Raw genomic sequence first — 16,617 nt, forward strand, 5'->3', positions numbered from 1 at the left:
TTTAGAATAACTGGGGGGGGTGAATCAGTTATTCAAGGTCCAAATGTCCAAATAAAACTTTTTCACTAAGTATAGTGAACCCATTTAAACTAACCATGCATCCAAGCTAAACATTCTTCTTAGCAAGTTACTGATAAATCAACATGAAGGAATAAGACATGAAAAATCAACACATAACATAGCGATTTATGTGGAAACCCAATTTGGGAAAAACCACCAATAACATGCTACTCCTTTCTCACTCTTCTGAAGTGATTCCCTATGAAAGGCTTGCCCTATTAAAGGCTACAAAACACACTATTAAATGTGAATCAATTAAGGGATTTCAACCACATTGTTAGATGTGGCTCTGGTTAAAGGACTTTACAACATTTACTTGGAATGTCACCCTATTAAAGGATTTACAAAATGGTTGTTAAACCAACCTAAGTCCATAGAATTTTTTCCTAACTAATATAATTTCTAGAGAGTAACAATAAGGGCTTTTGATTTGATATAACTCACAACATAATTTGTCGATTTTAGATCTCAATTCAATTCACAAATTTTGCTAGCTTTCAGTCTTTGTAGCTCTGATAGCTTGTCCTCCTTTCAAGCATTGTCTCCTTGAGTCTCTATGCTCATTGTGCTAATCTAATCACTACTATGGTCGCGTATCAAAGCAAAACCTATTGAAGAAAAGTCTCTATGCTCTATTCTTCCCTCTTGATGCCTTCTCCTTGACACCACACACTCTAATCTTTATTGCTTCTTGACCTGTAACTGTTTATATAGGAGTCTAGAATACTTTTCCACTCTAATTTTCTCACTCTTATTTTTGGTTCAAATGGATTAGGTGAGACTCAATGTATCTCCCCCTTATCTTGTTTCTTCTAGAAACATCAATCCACCTATATTCACCTAAAAATGGTTTACCTAGAATTCTATGCCACTAGCTCAACATCCTTATCTTCTATTTGGTTCACAAAATTCAAGGTAACAAACTTATTGGCTTAGATCTGGCAAATCTTTGACTTTTTCTAATAATGCAGCAACTCAGTACTATTGCTTTTGTGATGCTCGGCACATACTTTATTACTTAGCACCTACTATAGATTCACTCGACTTCAACTAAATTTTACTAATGCTTGGAACCTATTAAATTTTGTCTAGCTCAGCACTTGAACTTTCTTGGCACCTTCTATTTCACTCAGCACACACTAAATTTTGCGTTTTCTTGGTACTTACTAATAATCTATTCAACATGAACTAACTTGCTTAGCACCCTCTAATGAATTTAGTCAAGCTTTGTAGACAACTTTATTACAACTTATTCTTGTAGAGTTTTTAAGTGCAGCCAACCTTTGTATCTTCAAGTATTATCAATAGATCATTTTACCATTCTCTTAACTAATACTTGTACTTCTTTACAAAACCATAACTCAACCTTTCCTTTAGGTGCTTATGTTACATCTTATTGATTAAATCCTCTTCATCAATCAACTAAGTGATAGTACTTGGATCTTATAAGAAATTTTCATTCTAGTAAATAGTAGGTTTGACATAAGTGACAAAACAATGATTGAAACATTCTTTATCGACAATCTCCCTTCTTCAATATCGATCTTTTCAATTAGATTTCAACAATCTCCCTCTTTGGCATTGATAGCAATCTAAACTAATCAACCAAGTTATCAAAATGCTAACTAGGTTAAAACAGTAAATCAAATGCCAAAAAGAAAACTTTTATCCAAAAATTATTCATTCTATCAGCAACTTTGAATCTCTTATGACTCTTTCAAAGTATTAGGGATATCTCTTTTTTTGATACACTATCTTCTTTTTTTGTTCTACTCCCTCTCTGATCTTTTCATCCTAATTGATTTTTATTTGTGTTATTCTCTCTCTCTCTCTCTCTCTCTCTCTCTCTCTCTCTCTCTCTCTCTCTCAACTACTATTTCCTCTCTCCTTTCTTTCTATTATTTCTCCCTTTACACATTTGATTTTGTAGATTTGATTAGTTTTTGCTATTTCTCCCTCTTTGAAAACAATGCCAAAGATGTATTATTTCAACATCTTATCATGCAAGTATAGCATTTATGGGAACTAAAATTTCTCCCTTAGTCACCTTTCCTATGACTTATTTGGAATTTTAGTATTTTAATTACTTCAGGAAAAACCTAAAGTAATGATCCTTTGCATCAATTTATATCATTTCAGCAATCAACACACTTGATGCAGGTCAATCTTGTTGTTACTCAAACAACCTTGGATAGGGGTATTACCTCTAACTTACCTCTAAGATACTCAAATGCATATTTAGGTAATGGTTTTATGAAGATGTCAGCAATTTGTTCCTTTGAGTTGACATATTACATCTTCACTTGTTTGTCTTCCACCAGTTCTCTTACATAGTGATACTTAATTGCAATGTTCTTTGTTTCGGCATGCGTCACATGATTCTTTGATATGTTGATGGCATGTGTGTTATCACAATAGAGAATCACAAGTTTAGTTGTTTCTTCCTTCATACCTTTCAGCAAGTGTTTGATCAATACAATATTGGTGTTGTTGATGGCAGCAGCAACATACTCAGCTTCAGCTGTGGACTATGAGGTACAACATTTATTTTTCCTAGTCCAAGTGACTAATATTTTACCTAAGAAGAGTGTTCCTCCATTGGTACTTTTTCTATCATCTATATTACCTCCCCAATCTGCTTCAGTGCAAGCATTCAACTAAAACTTTTCAGCCCTCTTGTAGTATAAGTCAAATCATTTGTTCCTTTTACATACCTCATTATTCTTTTTATTTCCATAAGATGATTTTCTCTTGGATTAGCAAAAAATCTTGCCACTATGCCAATAGATAATGCAATGTCTAATCTACTATGTACAACATACTGTAACTTTCCAATCATTGATCTATACATTTTCTGATTTACTTCAGCTGACTCATTATTCTTGGATAACTTATGTCCTATTACCATTGAGGTACTAACTAGTTTTGAATCCTCTAAGCCAAATGTTTTGACTATCTCCTTGATATATTTTGATTGGGTCACAAATATGCCATGTTTCAATTGATGTACTAGCAATCCAAAAAAGAATTTTATTTCCCCAAACATTGAAATTTCAAACTCATGTTTCATCTAATCAACAAAATCTTTGCATAGTGCATCTTTTCCTCCAAATATTATATCATCAACAAAGATTTCAGATATCAAAATGTCTTTACCTTTTTCTATCTTGATATACAGGTTTTTGTTGTCATCTATTCTCTCAAATCCTATCTTCACAATATATTTGTGAAGTCTCTCATACCAAGCTCTAGGTGCTTGTTCCAAACCATACAATGGTTTATGCAATTTGAAAACCATATCTTTGTTGTTGTCATCAACAAATCCCTTTGGTTTTTCTACATAGACTTCCTCTTCTAGTATACCATTTAGAAAAGAAAACTTTATATCCATTTGGTAGACTTTAAAACCTTTGTAAGTAGCATATGCAAGTAGAGTTCTTACTCCTTCCATCCTTGCAATAGGGGCAATGTTTCCTCATAGTCCAATCTGTGTTCTTGTGCATAACCTTTATAGACTAATCTGGCCTTATTTCTTGTGATCTCACTATTCTCATCTAACTTGTTCCTAAATACCCAATTGGTACCAATCACATTCTTATCGATTGGTCTTGGAACTAAAGCCCAATTTTTGTTCTTCTCTATCTTCTCAATCTCCTCTTCCATAGCTTTACACCAATTATAATCTTGTAGTGCATCTTTCATTGTCTTGGATTCAATCTTTCTTAGTAGACAATTAATTTATTAGTTTGTTCTTTGTCATTGGTCTGGCTTCCCTATCACCAATGACTTGTTCAGTAGGGTGATGTCTTCTCACATACTTGGATAGCCTTGGTTTTTTCCTTGTTTCTATGTTTGGTCTTTTAGCTTCAGAGTCACTGTTCACCTCTCTTTTAGGTAGCTCATCATCTCTTTCATGTGTACTAATTTTACAATCAGAATGTGCATTATCTTCATTCTACAACTCATCTTCTGAATACAACTCAATATTCATTGGTTGTGACTCGACAGATATTAAAACTTGTTGTTAATTCCCAACTTGACTTGTAGCTTTTTATTTAGTAGGCATTCTTTCATAGAAGTATACAAAGGATTTGTATTCTTCTAGTTTCTTGATGGATTCTTCTACATGCTCATCAAAGTTTATATTTGCACTCTCCACAATTTTTTTAGTGTTAGTATTTAAATACTTATATGCTTTACTTCTAATGGAGTATCCAAGGAATATACATTCATCACTCTTTGCATCAAACTTGCCATTTCTAGAATCTTTAAGAATATAGCACTTACAACCAAACACTTTGAAATGTTTTACATTGGGTGAGTGACCATACCATAATTCAAAAGGTGTTACATTTGTACCTTTCTTGATTTGTACTCAAATCAGGGTATAGATAGTTTTACTTATAGCTTCTCTCCAATACTTTAGTGCAACATTCTTTTCCATCATTAATGTTTTAGTGTAGTCCATCACTGATCTATTCCTCCTTTCTACAATTCCATTCTATGGGGGAGTTCTAGGTGCTAATGTTTGTCTCTTAATTCCATTATCATTGCAAAATGTCTCAAGTTCTTTTGATGTGAACTCTCCTCCTCTATCTAATCTTAGGCACTTTAAACTCTTCTCTATTTCTTTCTCAACCCTAGACAAATACCACTTAAACATTTGAAATGCATTAGATTTTTTCTTTAAGAACATGATAGTCATCATCCTAGAGTAGTCATCAAAAAACAACATTATATATCTATCTCCTTTGTAACTTCGTACTTTTATTGGGCCACATAAATCAGTATGGACTATCTTTAGTACTTCTTTGGAAGTATAGGTCTTACTTTTGAAACTTGACTTGGTCATCTTTCCTAGCTAACACTATTTGCACATTGTATTTTTAGGCCTTTTTAGTTTAGACAAACCTTTGGCTTTCTTCATTTTGTTGATGCTAATTAGATTATCAAAGTTGGCATGACATAGCTTTTTATGCCATAGCCACACATCATCAAATCTTACAATTAAACAGGTTGCATCCTCCATATCTAGGTAAAATAGATTACTCCTAGTTTGGTCTCCTTTTCCTATCATATTTCCATCAGTGTTATAGATTTTGGCAGTTTTGTTTCCAAATTCTACTTTGCATCCTGCATTGCCTAATTGTGACACACTTAGCAGATTGTAGTTCAATCCTTTAACATAATATGCATTATCAAATGAAACTTTATCTATAATCTTAATGGAACCTTTTCCTTTGATTAGACATGGAGCATAATTTCCAAATCTAACACTATTTCCATCATTAGTTAAGGTAACAAACTTACTTTTGTCTCTAGTCATGTGATGTGAGCATCCACTACCTATGATTCATCTATCATTCTTGTTTACATAGTTTACCAATGTTGTTGCCTCATCTTCATCTAATTCATCCTTCATAGCTACATAGACTACCTCATCATCATTTTTATCAGAATTTTCTTCTTCAATAATGTAATACTTTTTTCCTTTGTCTTTGTAATCTCTTCTATCATCTTCTCTTCTATTGTTGTGCTTGTTTCCTTCTCTATAGTTCATTTTCTAGTGTGTACCTTGCAGCAATCTATCCTACTACATTGCAATTAAAACAAGTGATACGCAACTTACCTTTAAATTTACCTTTGCCTTTGTGAAATCTTCTAGCCAGTAATGCTTCCAGATGTTCCACATCTTTTTTATCTATGCTGTTGTCATTGGATACATATTTTATCTTTCTTTTCTTCTTCTTTGGTTTCACCTCTTTAGTGTATTTCAACAATAGTTTGGCCTTCAAACCAGATTCAAAATTCTCAAGTTTGTAGTTATCAAAGTTGGATAACTCAAATGCACTAAGTCTTCCCACTATACATTCAAGAGTTAGTTTTTTTCCTGGTATACATCTCAACTCTTGGATGGCTAATACTCTAATAGCATAGATGGGAAGAAAGGTTCTTAATACTTTGCTAATTATAGTTTCATCATCTAAATGGCCAGTTGCACTTCTGATTGCAATTACTACTTCCCTTATTCTAGAGACATATTGAGCAATGTTCTTACCTTCCTCCATTCTCATGTGATCAAACTTTCCTTTAAGGCTTTCTCTTTTTTCTCTTTGGATGTTTTGATCTCCTCCATAAATATCTGACAAGACTTTCCACATCTTGAATGTAGAGGTACATCCCTTGATGTCATTAAATTTAGCATAGTTGTGGGCAGAGACAATATCTAGCATTGTTTGATTGTGCTCCTTTTTCTTTATATCTTCTACAATAGGGACACCAGTTGGATCAACATGTTCTACTTCAATTAAGGTTTGTGCATGATCATGTATTGATCCAAGATGTAGCTTCATTAAAATTTTCCATGCAGCAAAGTTGTCTCTATTGAGCTTGGGGACTTCTCTCTTAGACATCCTGATCTTTCTACTTCTAGTACCTTTAAACTAAATCAGTAGATGGCTTTGATACCAATTGTTAGAAATGCTTTAGAATAATTAAGAGGGGGGGTGAATCAATTATTCAAGGCCCAAATGTTAGGTAATAAAACTTCTTCACTAAGTATAGTGTGCCCATTTAAACTAACCATGCATCCAAGCTAAACATTATTTTTAAAAAGTTACTGATAAATCAACATGCAAGAATAAGACATGAAAAATCAACACATAACACTATGATTTATGTGGAAACCCAATTTGGGAAAAACCACCGATAACATGCTACTCCTTTCTCATTCTTTTGAATTGATGCCCTATGAAAGGCCTACCTTGTTAAAGGCTACAAAACACACCATTAAATGTGATCCAGTTAAGGGATTTCAACCACCTTGTTAGAAGTGGGCCTAGTTAAAGGACTTTATAACATTCACTTGGAATGTCACCCTGTTGGAATGTTGGAATGGCTTGGTAATGGTTGTGAGTAATTTTGTTCATGGATCTAGTACTCTAAAATATGATGATGTGATCAGTGTTATTTTGAGTGAGGAAACTCATAGAAAAACCTTAGGTGGATCTAAATCAAGAAGTGCTTTGAATGCACAAAGTTGAGGTAGAACAACTAAGAGAGGAAATAATTCTAGAAATCATGAAAAATCAAGAGGAAAGTCAAAGGGGAGGAGGTCTCAATCAAGAGGACCAAATGACTACTAGTATTGTGGGAAACTAGGGAATAAACAGAAACATTGTTAGAATTGAAAAAAAAATGAAGGAGATAAACCAGATGGAGAGAAGGAGGCAAATGTGGTAAGTAAAAAATTCAAAAAGTATGCTTTGCTTTTATCTTTAGAAAGTGTTGATGATTCATGGGTTTTAGATTATGGTGCTTCATTTCATGCTACACCTCATAGAGGTTATTTCATTGATTATCTCCAAGGGGATTTTGGAGTTGTTTATTTGGGGGATAATGAACCCTATCAGATTGTTGGAAATGGAAAAGTTAAGATTAAGTTGTAGAATGGAAATCATTGGCTACTACATGAGATAAGGCATGTTCCAAAGCTGAGTAGGAATTTAATTTCAGCAGGGCAACTCAGTGATGAGGGTTGTGTAGTTACTTTTAATGTTAAAAATTAGAAGGTTTAAAAAGTTTCCCTTGTAGTAGAAAAAGGTGTGAAAGTATGCACCTTATATCTTTGTAAAGGTTATATTTTTCCTTCTACTTTAATTGTTTTAGACAAAAATAAATGTTTAGGAATAGTTTATACTATTGAGCAAGGAGAACAAATAGCTGCTATACATTTTGATACAGTGTTATGGCACAATAGATTTTGACACATGAGTGAGAAAGGTATGAAAGTACTTCAATCAGACAAAGTTTTACCAATTCTAAAATGTATTAATATGGGTTTCTATGAAAGTTGTGTGTATGGAAAACAAAAGAGAGTGAGTTTTGTGAAGATTGGGAAGGAAAACAAAAATGAGAAATTAGAGCTTGTGCATACCAATGTATGGGGACCGGCTTAGGTATCTTCCCTTAGAGGCTCTCTATGTTACATTTATTAATGATGCAACTAGAAAGATATGGATTTATTTCCTTAGATAGAAATCTATTGTATTCCAAAATTTTAAGAAATAAATATGCTTGGTTGAAAATGAGACTGGTAAGAAATTGAAATTTCTCAAATCTGATAATGGTGGTGAGCATTGCAGTCATGAATTTGAAGATTATTGCTCCACTAATGGTATTTGTAGACAAAAAATATTCCAAGGACTCCACAACAAAATGGAGTAGTTGAACGCATAAATAGGACTATAATGGAGCATGCAAGGAACATGAGGTTGCATGTTGGGCTGCCCTTACACATGTGGGTGGAGATTGTCAATACTATTGTATATTTGATTAATAGAGGTCCCTCTACTCCTTTGGATTGTGGTATTCTAGAGGAAGTAAGGACTAGTAAGAAGGTGAGTTATTCTTTTCTCAAAACCTTAAATTCTAAAAGTTTTACTCACATAGATTCTGAAAATAGAACCAAGCTAGAAGCTAAGTCAAAGAAATGTGTATTTATTTTGTATGGCATTAATGAATTTGGTTATAGGCTTTGGGATTTTAAAAATTATAAAATTGTAAGAATCATGGATATCATATTCAATGACAAAGTGTTGTACAAAGATCTATTGCAGCAACATGAGAAGAAAGATGATGATTATGTAGTGCTAGATGATACTCCAAAAGATGATGTTCTAGCAATTCCTCATGATGTTCAATAATTACAACAATAAATTCCACAAACACTAGTGAATGTTAGATTATCACTAAGGGAAATTAGACCTCCAAAAAGATTTTCTCTCTCTTTGTATTCTATTTTACTTACTGATGCTAGTGAACAAGAATGTTATGATGAAGCTATGTAGGTAAATACTAAGATTCAGTGGGAATTTTCCATGAAAGATGAAATGGACTCTTTGCTAAAAAATAAGACTTGGGATTTATGCAAGTTGGTTGTAGGTAAAAAGGCTTCATAGAATAAGTGGGTTTATAGGTTGAAAGAAGAGGAAGGATGTAAGAATAGATTTAAAGCCAGGTTATTTGTAAAAGGATTTGCACAAAAAAGGGGCATTGATTTTGGTGAGATATTTTCTCTTGTTGTTAAAATGACTTCTATTCATACTTTTTTAAGTATTGTGGCTACTAAAAATTTTCATTTAGAGTAGCCTTTCTTCATGGTAATTTGGATGAAGAGATGTATATGGCTCAGCCACAAGGATTTGCAGTCAAAGGTAAGGAGAACTTAGTGTGCAAATTGAATAAAAGTTTATATGGCCTAAAGCAAGCACCTCGACAATGGTATCTGAAATTTGATAATTTTATGCATGAGCATGGATACAATAGGTGCCATTTAGATCATTTTGTTTATTTTAAGAGATTGGATGATTATAGCTAAATTATTTTATGTTTATGTGTTGATGATATGCTTATAGTTGGGTCTAACATGGATCATATTGAGGGCTGAAATACCAGTTAGCAAATGCATTTACTATGAAGGATTTGGGGGAAACAAAATAAATCCTTGGTATGAAGATTTGTAGAGATAAGAAGAATAGAAAATTGATGCTATCTTAGGTTGATTATGTTGAGAAGGTGTTGCAACATTTAATGCTAAAGCTATCAACACACCTTACCTGGTCATTTGAAGTTGATTAAGGAGATGTGTCCCAGGGCACAAGAAGAGGAGGATAAGATGTCCAAGGTACCCTATGCTTTAGCTATAGGAATCTTGATGTATGCTATGGTATGTACAAGGCCATATATTGTACATGTAGTGGGAGTTGTTGGCAGGTATATGAGTCATCCAAGAATTGAGCATTGGAATGCAATCAAATGGATTCTTAGATATTTGAGAAGAACATCCAATAAGTTTACACTTTAGGAGCTCTACTACTAATTTATAGGGCTATGTTGACTTAGATTTGGTAGGGGATATTGATACCAAGTGAAGTACTATAGGTTATTTTTTTACTGTTGGTCGAGCAGCCATAAGCTAGGTTTCTAGGTTACAGAAGGTTAATGCATTATCCACTATAGAGGCAAAGTATGTTGCTGCTATAAAGGTAGCCAAAGAGATGATATGGATTCAATTATTCTTGGAAGAATTGGGACATCCTTAGAAGGATAATTATTTGTTTACAAATAGTCAAAGTGTCATTCATCTTACGAAGAATTCAGCTCTACATTCAAAGACCAAACACATACAATTTTGGTACCATTTCATTTGGTCAGTTTTGGAGGATGGACACTCAAAGCTAGACAAGATACATATAAATGATAATCTAGTAGATATGTTTACAAAGGTAGTACCAAGGGAGAAGTTGAACTCCTCTTCAACTTCAGTTGGTCTTCTAGACTAAATAGCAATCAATGAACAACATAGTCTAGGGTGGTTTGATCTAGTGGGATCCCCATGTGGTACCGATATTGCTACAGGATCAGTCTCCAAGTGGGAGATTGTTGTTTAGTGTGGAGCCTAATCAGTCTCCAAGTGGGAGATTGTTAGTTTGTGGTGACTAATTAGGAAAGTATTGTACATACTTCATTAATTATAAACTTAAAGTGGTTTAATACTTGTATAAAAGGGCTTAGGGTTAGGGATTGTTTCATAAGGTGATGAAAAAATTGGTTCTTACAGTGGTATTGAGCTATAAGGGATTACATATTATAATCAGGTTGTAATCATTGGATCATAATAATATTAGTCTTGTTGTTTGGTGGATGTAGCCTAGGGATTGGGTGAACCACATTAAATCTTGGTGTCTTGTGTTCTTTTCTATGTGTTCTATTATTTTTTGATATTGGTTATATTTGCATGTAATTTTTATTTATGTTTATGGTTTAATCTGTCTGTGGTTTAATCCTAACATGTGATCAATGGAATTAGCTCCCTAGCTAGAGCATGAATCAAATTCACATGGAGCTTGCATTGTTTGCAGGACTTGGCATATTTGATTGCCTCTTGCTCCATATTTGAGCAATAATAACTAGCTCCAATAAGTTTAGAAGCTAGTGTCAAGCCGTTTGAGTGAGATTTGCAAATTCCCTTGTGGACGTCGATTAAAGCATGCTTGGACTCAGTGAGTTCTAGACACCTAAGGAGTGTTCTATCTAGACCTCTCCTAAATAAGTCATTAGCAATAATGACATATCGTGAAGTATTGTGGATAAGATGACATTTTCATTCTGAGTTAGACCATCTAGAATGGTTTGGTCACGCAAATAGGAGTATATGGTAGTGAGATGAATTGTGTCCTACAATAGAACAGGTCATCTAATATTTTTGGGTATCATAGGTAGGGTAGAGTAATGTTTCCACCAAGAAATCATGTTGGAGATCATTCTATGGCATCTATAACAAGGAAGCAAGAGTAGCCATGGCATCAACCACTTTGTTGTTTACTTGAGGAACTTGTTGAAAAGTTATATGAGAAAAGTATTTTGTTAGACCATCCACCATGCATTTATAAGGGATTAATTTATCATCTTTCATATGATATACATCATTGACCTAGTTGATTATGAGTTTTGAATCACCAAAGATGTTCAATTGATCGTCTCTCTATTCAAGTGCAATCTTCATACTATTAATGAGAGCTTCATACTTGGCAATATTGTTCATACAAGGAAACATAATCTTGTATGCCTTAGGAAGTGAATACCTTTGTGGTGTTATGAATAGTAACCTAGCACCAGATCCTTGTTGTGTGAAGGAATCATCAAATATCATCACCCAAGTTTAATGTATGAGCATCAAAATTGATTCATCGAGAAAATCAATGTTTAGTGGGAGAAGACTCTACATTGGTGATTTTGCTAGCTAATGAGCAATTTCTTGTCCCTTGATAGCCTTTTGTTCAACATACTGAATGTCAAAATTGCTTAGTTTCATGACCCATTTAGCCAACCTTCCTATTAGAGCTACTTTGTTTAGTAAGTACTTCAATGGATCAATTTTAGTAACTAGTCATGTAGAATGGGCAAGCATGTAGTGTTTTAACTTTTGGGAAGCAAAGAAAACTACCAAGCAAACCTTCTTAATGATACTATATTTTTTTCATAAGAGATTAGTATATGACTCATATAGTAGATGGCTCTTTCCTTGTTTTCATTGTCCTCTTGAGCCAACAAGATTCCTAAAGATGTCTTTGTTTCTAAGATGTATAGAATAAGAGGCTTCCCATGAATAGGAGGCATCAAGATTAGTAGATTAGTAAGGTATTGCTTTATCTATGTTAGACTGTAATTGCAATCTTGGTTCTAGTTATATGACACCTTTATGCAGAGTCTTAGTAGAAGGTTGTGACCTATCTACTAGTTGTGAGATGAATCTATGAATGGATTGGAGTATTCCTTGTAAGCCCCTCATTTGAATAATATTACAAGGTGGAGGCATGCCCGTGATTGCTTGAAATTTCTCTAGATCAATCTTGATTCCTTTTGTAGACACAATGTAACCAAGTAATTTTCTAGATGTTGCACTAGATGCACATTTCTTGGGATTAAGTCTCAGACTGAATTTCTCCATGCAATCTAAGATAGGTCACAAATCTTAAAGGTGAGTGTGGTGTTTTGCACTCTTAACTAGAGTAGCATTGATGCTTTCTTCCATTTTTTTATGCATCATGTTGTAAAATATTGTAGTGACTACCCTTTGATATGTAGCACTAGCATTTTTTAGACCAAATGGCATCATGTTCCAACAAAAAGTTCCCAATGCACAAGTGAAAGCAATCTTTTCTTGATCTTCTAGTGTAATTATGATCTAATTATAACTAGAAAAACTATCCATGAGTGATTATATCTCATATCTTGTCATCATGTCCACTATCATATCAATGTTAGGAAGTGGAAAATTATCCTTCAGACATGCTAACTTTAGATCTTAGAAATCTATATAGACTCTAATAGATTTTGCATGCTTGGAAACTAGAATGATGTTTGATATCCATTTAGCGTAATCAATAGCGCAGATGAAACTAGCTTTTAGAAGCTTCTCTAGTTCAACTTTGACAAGCAATGCAACATGAGGATGTATTTTCCTAAGTTTCTATTTGACTAGCTTAACTCCTAGTGCAATATACAAGTGATGCATAATGAGATCAGGATCTAATCCTGGCACGTCTAAGTATGTCCATGCAAATTTTATCTTTTTCTTTAGGAACAAAGCAATGAATTCCTCTTTTTCTTCTAGAGATAGAAACTATGCAAGATGTATCATGTGAGGTTGTTCCTTTGTTCCCAATTTGATCAGCTATTTTGGTTCTATCAACACTAGTGATCTTTCTTGAAAATGACTAGGAAGTGCATCAAATATCTCATCCATGGGCATGTTAGGGAGGTTTTCACCTTTGGATATGTCTTTTCTTTTTACTTTTTTAGGTTCCAACACTACCACAATGTGGTTTTCACCAGCAAAACTTTTATTTCTTTTCTTTTTTATTGTATGCTTGAGATATTTGATGTCAACTTTAGTCATGTTGACACTTTGTTCACTAGTGGAAGATGTTACTAGTTTGACAATATTTAAGTAGCAAGTAAGAGCATAGTCATTCTAGAATGTGATGACTTCACTAGATGCATTGGAATTCTAGTCTATGAGCTCAAGATAGGTGAGTGAAAGAGATTTTGCAAGTTCAAATGCATTCAAGGTATAATCATTAAATGCTTGAACAAGAAATTTGAGACCTGGAGCTTCTTCATCCACAAGTGTGTTCAAATTCCTTTGAGCATTAATATTATCAATTGAAGACTTGAGGACACTAGTTAGATAGGACTCATTTGACCTAAGTCTAGATGATTCACCTACTTTGAAAAGGTTTTTATAGACATGAACTTGATCTGTGTCTTTTTCTATAGTTACTTCTAAGAGAGAGTCGAATTCATACTCTTGAGAATCTATACTTCATGGAGACAGACTATAGAATTCCCGAATAGTGATAGGAACAAACTCTCCTTCATCATCAAGACTTTTATAAAGGTACTCAATGTGTAAAGCATGACTAGAATTTCCTTGTTCTTGTTGGATATGATGTGAACCAATAGTATGCTCATAAGAATCACTATCACCATCCATGGTGCTAACACATGGTACAATGTCATCTAGTTCTACAAATAATTTAGCCAGATCATTAGGAATTGGATAAGCATAAGGATCCTCATCATTAGCATTGTCTTCATGGTCATTAGACTTAGGTTGTGACTCATGTTTAGATGAAATCTTAGGTTCTAGTATGAATTTGTTACTCCCTAGATGGAAGGGAATCTTCTTGAAGCCTAGACCAGATGTGTCTCAATTCTATCTAGCTTTCACTTTGACAGGATCAATTAGACCATTTTTGTTGCATCCAATAGTACCAATTTCCTTGTAGCCAAATTGTTTCATGAGTCTAAGACATGGGCCATAGTTATTAGAAGTAATTTCATGGGACTATTTAGTGTGGTCAACTAGAGTTTCCTCTTTGTAGATCCATGCAGTGATAAGCTCTATTCTTAGCTTTCTCCTCAAGAGGAACAATAGCTTTGATGATAGTACCATCAACCTTAGTTCGTGGTGTCAATATGAAAAGTCTCTTTGTTTCATATGGTCTCCCATAATAACAAGGGGACTCAAGAATAGATGTTAGAGATAGAACTAGTTCCATGTGATATTTTCCCATTCCAGTTTCCTATAGCTTGAGTGACTGCTCAATTTGTTTTAGCTTGCTATCATGATAGTCTATAGATTCCCTATTAGTAGACACAAATTTTTAGGTATATTTTAGCATGTTATAGGTATAGCTAGTACTTGCAAGTATGGTGACTTCAGAGCCATGAAATGGGAATTTTATTCATTGATGGTGATTGGATGGTGTGGTGAGCATCTCATGTATCCATGGTCCTCCTAGCAAAATATTGTAAGCCAAGGGAATGTCAAGGACCTAACAAGTGACATCACTTTCCACAAGACGTAAAGATTTTTTGTCAACTTCATCATATGATTTGATAGTGATCTTGCAGTGGGGACAATGGACTCTTCAAAATAGTTGAATTTTTTGAGAAGAGCAGTAGAGACAATATTTAAACTAGCTCCATTATCGATCAGCACATAGGGGACACATTTCTGGTATATCATGACCTCAATGTGTAGAGGTTGATTATGTAGATGATTCAGTGAATTTTTTTCCTCATTAGAGAAGGAAATAAAATAAGGTGAGGTCAAATGACCTACCATAGATTAGAACCTCTCAAGATCAAGATCCCTAGGTACATTTGCCTTTGTGAGGGCTTTGTCGAGAATCTTCCTATGAGCAGGCAAGATTTTGAGCAGCCCAAAGATTATGATTTGAGCATTAGTTTGTTGTAACTAATTGAGGATACTATAGCTAGTAGCTATAGAAGTTTTTGCAAGTTTTGTTCCTTTTCTAGAAGGACCAACAAGAATTTTTTTTTTTTTTGTTTGAGATTAGGAGTAGAAGTACCAACTTGGCATGAGAATGTGTAATAGCATTGGCACAAGATTGTAATTTTTTTTTGTTAGATGCATTGGAAGAATGGCCCCTTAAGACAAATGGTGTCTTAGGTTTAGTTTTTTCTTGTTTTCCCTTGATGGTAATTACATCACAGTACTTAGCATCCATAGGTTCAACCATGTGGACTATCTCATCATCATCATCATTAGAGCACTTATAGTTGATCTTGTTATGAGATTTCTATTTTGAATTTTCTCCTTTTTCATAAGATGGGAATGGCTCTTTGAAAGCCTTGTGATCCAAGTTCTTCTTATGTCCATCCTCAACAATGTCACCATCATCAACCAAGTCTTGGACTTTGTGATGCAAGTCTATGAAGTTGCTAGTTTTGTGACCCTTCTTTTGGTGGTATTCGCAAAATGTAGTTTTGTTCCACCATGGTGGTCATGGCTATGGATTGTAAGGGAAAGAGTTTTTCAATGGAGAAATGAGCTTTTTTCGTAACAAGGTGTTATAGACCACATCCAAATGTTCACCAAGAGGTATATATTCTTTTGGGCATGAGACCCAAGACATATTCTTCAGTTTGTTTCTAGACATCTGATTGTTAGAAGGAGGTTTCTCAACATTCTTGGATGCTTTGAGATTGTCTATAAGATTGAAGGCTTCCTTAGCAAGTTTAGGAGTGATTTTTTTAACAACCCCATCATGTAAAACATCTTAGTTTTTGTTCATGTAGTTGGGTTTGTCCTTGTTAGAGGTGGATCCTTATTTTGTGTCCTTTTGAAGGGTAATTTCACCATTTTTGACCATGAATTCCTCTATATGGATAGCTTGCGTGACCATGTCTTTGAAGGTGTCTGGACCTTGATGTTGAACTCTATACCCAAAATCAAGTAGTCGGTTACCAGTGAAGATATCAAGCTTTTATGTTTCAAGAATCTTTCGTGAATATTTGGTGTAAAGTTGTCTCCATTTCTGAAGGAATGTAAGGAAGGGTTCCCAAACTTTTTGTTTAAGGTTACATAAGTCTCGAATGTTAACCAGGTGTTGGATGTTATGAGAATACAAGTGGAAAAATAGGTTAGCAATCTCATCAAATATTTTGATACCAGTAGGCAAC

This window comes from Cupressus sempervirens, chromosome 9 (assembly GCF_028749045.1).
Source record: "Cupressus sempervirens isolate cs-2001-9-10 chromosome 9, ASM2874904v1, whole genome shotgun sequence".
In the NCBI taxonomy this organism is placed as follows: Eukaryota; Viridiplantae; Streptophyta; class Pinopsida; order Cupressales; family Cupressaceae; genus Cupressus; species Cupressus sempervirens.